The sequence below is a fragment of the Cryptomeria japonica genome, chromosome 2 (genome assembly GCF_030272615.1).
Source record: "Cryptomeria japonica chromosome 2, Sugi_1.0, whole genome shotgun sequence".
Lineage (NCBI taxonomy): Eukaryota > Viridiplantae > Streptophyta > Pinopsida > Cupressales > Cupressaceae > Cryptomeria > Cryptomeria japonica.
The window spans coordinates 51421074-51427073 of record NC_081406.1 but is presented as its reverse complement, the minus strand read 5'-3'; positions in this window follow the sequence as shown (position 1 = coordinate 51427073).

The window sequence follows — 6000 nt, the reverse complement described above, 5'->3', positions numbered from 1 at the left end:
ATGTGAAAGCCTTTTGTCAATTTCATTGTACGCTTACACATGATATTGAGCAATGTATGCATCTACAACATGAAGTTCAAGACCTTATTGACTCTAATATCATACAAGTGGCTGGTGTGAATGATAAATGCAATAAATCTGTAGATCAAAACTTGAAAATTTTCGCTAATCCTTTTCCTTGTCATTCCATAAATGTTGTTAAGCCTAATTCTAATTACGTATACAATGATTCCCAAACCAACCCAGTTGAGCATCTAGTTAATATTATATAACCTTATCCTAAACAAGAGAAATATAAACCTAAGCTTGAACCTAGTATCACCTTTACCTAAATTGATAATCAATGCATGCACCCGATGGACCACTATATGAATTATTATTGGAATTAATGGCAAACCCACATGTGGGGTGCACATTGATCCAATATGCATCATGAATGTCATTACAAAAGAATTTATTTATGCATATGAGCTGTATCAAGACACTTATGATAAATTTGAAGATTTGATTAAGGTGCATGACAATTTCACTTGTCCCACTATTGAGTCTATAACCTTTCAAATACTTGAAGTTGGACCTAAAATCTTAGATGTTCCCTTTACCATAATCCCTACCTTGACTAATTTCATGTGAATTTTGGTCATCCTTGGATCACCTCCATGAAAGTAGTCTGTTTCATAGTCCACAAGTGTTTAAAATTATCATTTGAAGGAAAAGTGCATACTATATTGTTGTAGGTTCCATCCCTTGTTTGAACATGGAAACTATACACTTGACCACTTTTGGCCTCAACAACCTCAATCCAGTCGACCCCGAGAAGACTTGTTTTTCCTTTCCTACCAAAAGTTTAAATCCAAAAGAATAGCTAATTTATCCTTAGGTAGTTCCTCTGGTCCTACTCGAACTAATACTCCTATGGATCCTATAATGTCTATGGCTATTGAAGAAACTCTTCCTACACCATAGGTAATGAGTGAACCATATCTTGGATTGGGAATCCTTCCCCTTCCTAGAGTTTCTACTGTCTATGTTGTGATTCCACCTCCATGGTCCTATAAAGTAAAATGAGGCGAATGCCCAACACCATTTGGACCTCCTCCTATCTCTCAATTTCTAGTTGTTCCTTATGTTCATCTTACTCCTATAGAAAAGGAAGAAAAGGAATTGATGTTGAGTGATATCCTACCTCCTTCTACATAAATTCTAAAACATAATTGATGAAATTATAGTGCAAGAGAGCATCACATAAAATGTTATGCTATGGCTCATGGGATTACTACAAGAAGTGATTCTTCCCCTAAGTAGTTGGATGTTGATTTCACCTTGCCTCCTCAACCTTCCTTACCTTCACCCTCTCCTAAAGATGATCCTTACTTCACCCAACTTAACTAAAAGATAGAGTCGTCAATTATAAGGAATTATTTTCCTCCTTCTATTGTACCACCTATGGTAATAAATTTGGATAATGATCTAGATGACATGGTTGAAATTGTAGAAAATGATTCCAAGTTGTCCTTGATTTTTTCTAAAGCATTTACTCTAGCTCCTAGTGACACACATAGTGATCCTTCCTTAGGGAATGGTCCATGTTTGGAACTAGACATAGTTCCTTGTATTGTACTATCCATAACTCCTTTAGCATCATTCTCAACATCTCTTTATCATTATTTTATCTGTCATATACATTTTATGAAATAGATGTGTTTTTTATTGTAAATATGCTTTTGCATTGTCTTTTAAGGACAATGCAAAGTGTTGATTCATTTTTGGTCTCTTCTATGTTGACCCAAAATCTTTGTGTTCCTTCTCACATGCTCTTCCTCCTATGTAATCATAGTTCCACTACATTTTGGGGATGATGTCAATTCAAAACAATCACATTGATATACATTATTTATCCTATGTGCATATTGACCTTAGATCTTTAGATCCTTTATGTTCTCTTACATGATCTAATTTGTATGTGATATCACCTATGTTTGGGAGCATTTTGTTATGCAACATGATTGTCTTTGAAATTATACTACCTTAAAGGAAATGTCTCTTGTTTGGCGTGTACAATTACTTTAAGATGGGGACATACATTCCTCTACGTGTTCAATTCGTGCATAGACCATAAGATTGGTTGTACACTTTGACCAAACACCATGAACTTGTTTGTGCTATCACAACATCCTTTTGGAACATTCTACCAAGATTGCCCAACAAACAAAGACTTTTTTGGTCTTGTAATCTCCATTTCCAGGAAGTTCACCTAGCATAACACAACTTGCTAACCCTTGTGAGGTCTTCACTTGTTCATGAGCCACCTAGCATAACACAACTTGCTAGCTTTGTGAATCCTTGTGGATATGACACCTAGTAAGTATCTAAGGATCTTACTAGTCCTAGATGTCATGCCTTGTGTTTTTTATACGGCTCATAGTGAGAGTTTGTGGATCTTACTTGTCCTAGATGTGATATTTTATGTTGTGTATGCTCCATTTATGTTACCAATGTTGATCATATTGATCACTTTGTTCTTCCCCTTTTATCTTGATATTGTAGATTGATAAGATCCCAAGTCTTGGGGACAACCACTTTGCCAAATTTAGAGTTGCCTTGTCTCTTCAATGTCTTGATGAAGGAATGTTTGGCTTCTCCATACTTTATTGAGGGTATGAGCGTAAGTTCATACTCCCACTAAAATGGGGGCTAAATGTAGTGTCGTAAAACATATACCTTTAAAATTTCACACTTAATTTGGACTCACATTGGTGATTATGGTTAATTTTTGGGATTGTTTTTGTAAACTTGGTGCAATCCCCTATTCATGACCTTTTTTATGACTCAAATTGCTAGTACTAGGGTGTTGGGCACCCCTGTATGAAAAATTTGGACCCAAATTTTGAAAGACAAATGTTAGCTTTGTAAATAGAAATAATTTTCCCTCTCATGTCAGTCTTCTCCAAATATTAAACTCTTATTTCAAACTCTAAGTCTTTCATCTACACATTCAATCAAGTAATTCAATTACAAATTTGCAATCAAGGAGAAAAAAAATTCAAGCATACAACTTTGTTATAACAATCGTGATCAAATATATTCTCGTTCTCTATGATGAAAGCATGCAATAACATGTTGTAGGACTTCATATCGAGCCTTGTGTGAGACTTCATGCCAAGGGTTTTGTACTTGAGGTAATATTATTCAATTTGGCATTTTCATTTAGTTTAGTCTTTGTCTTTCTAAGGACACATTCTTTTTCACCATCATAGTTGGTGTGGAGGTGGGAACAACAACATGGGGTTTGAATCAGGAAAGCCCTGTACAACACAAACTAACCGTCTCTAGAACAAACTAACAATGAATCTAGAGAGAACTCCAATAGAAAAATAAATATTTGGGTGGGTAGTTGTTGCATAAATGAAACTTCCAGCAAGTTGCCTATGTATTTGCATCAACCAATGTTGTAGGGTCATTTAATGTGAGATCTAAATTTCGTTGCCAAACTTATTGAGTTCACCAATATATTTTTGCTGGGTGATGCAAATATACTTGGATTTTTGAATCACTTCAATACCCAAATAGTAATGAAGGTTACTCAAATTAATCACTTCAAACCCTTGCTTCAATTGTTCTTTCACATTTTGATTATACTCCTCATTATAACTAGTGAGAAATAAATCATCCACATAAACTTCAAGATAGACAACAATGTCATCAACCTTTTTAACAAAAACGATTGCATCATCAAATTCAAAATACTTGATGTTCAACATAAAGAAATACTTGATGAGTTTTTCATACCAAGTTCGGGGTACTTGTTTTAAGCCATACGTGATTTTACAAGCTTGCATACCTCGTGTTCTTTACTATTGAATATGGAATATCCTTTTGGTTGAGTCATATATATTGTTCCTTTGAGAATGTAGTATTGGTATCTATTTGATGAACTTTCTAGCCATTTTGTGCTGAAAGAGTCAATGAAGCATGAATGATAGCCATTTTACTATAGGTGTGAAAGTTTTATCATAATCTATGCTCTCTTTTGAGCATAATCTTTTGCAACACATCGGGCTTTATGTACATCAAGTGAACCATTTGTTTTATCTTTGTTTCTAAAGATCCACTTGCAACCAATAAGTTTACAACCAAGTGGAGGATCAACCAACTCCCACGTACCATTTTTCAAAAGTGTCATACTCATTTTCCATAGGTTGCCTCCACACTGCAATATCATTAGCTTCTTTATAGAAAGTTGGTTATCATTCCTTTGTGATATTGAACTCGAAATTCCTTCAATATTAGATTGAGCTTGCTGACTTGCTTTATAGGAGCTTCTTGTGTCCGTTTTACCTAATTGTCAGGTCTTAAATATTTCAAAGTGTGTTACACTTGTTTTGCCACTTGTGGGAAGATTTGGGTTGGACTAAATGTGCTTCCATTTCTTGACTAGAAGCTCCATCAATGTTTAATTGATTTGAAATTTCAAGCTCATCTAAAGAGGGAAGGCCTTTATTTTCTTAAAGATCTTGAGGTTAAACATCTTGTGTTGGAGATTCTATAGATAGATCCAACAAGGGTGGTTCTAAATGACTCCCCCCTCCCCTTTGTGCAATGAATAGTGAGGGATTTCACGTGGATGTTCTCTCAAAGTAATAAACTTAGCAAATTTGTCAAGTTGTTTTAACTAGCAATCAACAATTGCATCATTTTTGGAAGATTCACAAAATGCAACATCTAGTGCAATAAAGAATGTCTTCTTAGCTTCATCATACAACCTATAAGATTTTGAAGACTCAAAATAGAAAAGAAAAATGCATTTATAACTTTGGTGATGAAACTTAATTATTTTTTCCTTGGGAACCAAAGCATAGCAAGTGGAACCAAAAATTCGAAGATACCGAATAGACGAAGGATAACCAAACCAAACTTCACACGGAGTTTCTTGGTGAAGAGCAGATAAAGGAGATCTATTGCGAAGATAAATTGTTGTTCTTGATGCTTCTTCCCAAAAATATAACTTGATGTCGTTGAAACATAACATCACTCAAACCATATTCATGATAGTTCTATTCATTCTTTCAACAACACCATTTTGCTGAGCAATACCTAGAATAGTGAGATGGTGTTGAATCCTATTTTTGATGTAGATAATCTTGCAAAACTATGGAAGTAAATTCTCCACCATTGTCTATTTGAAGAGTACCGATTTGAGATTGTGATTGATTTTCAATTATTATTGCAAAACTTTTTAAAGCTTCTTATTTTTGTTGCAAGAAATAAATCTGTGTCATGTGGCTATAATCATCAATGAACAACATAAAATACTTACATCCTCTAGCAGAAGTCACTAGTAAAGGCCCACATAAATCGAAATGCATGAATTGCGATTTTCTATGTGCTCACCAAGTGGAGCGAGGGAAAGTCTCTATGTTGTTTTGCAAGAGTACAATCTTCACATTTTTCAATTATCTTAGGTAAAACGGACAAAACTACAACATCATTCTTTTGCATAATATGAATGCTATCATGATTAATATGCCTGAATCTCATATGCCATAAAAGACTATTAGATAAATTACCTTCTTTGGTAGGATATGCAAAACTCCTAGAAAGGGCTGAAGTGCCATGGAGTTTTAATAATTTGCCATCTTCATCACCAGTAAATGCAACTTGATTATTTGACTTCTTCCCAACAACCACTTGTACATCTTCCAACGAAATGGAGTGGCCTTGTAGTCAAATCAATACTAGTGACAATAAATTGTGTTGCAATTGAGGAAGATAGCATACATTGTGAAGTACAAAATCTGGAAGGTTTGTCAAATTGATCTGAACGGTTCCTTTTCCAATAGGCTTGAGGCTTGATTTATCTACCAAATAGATTGTAAAACAAACACCTTCATGAAATTCTTCAAAATAATTACGCCGAAATGTCATATGTTGTGTGGATCTACTATGTAACACCCAAGCATCATGCCATGAAGTATTAAATGAATTATAATAGGCAAAATC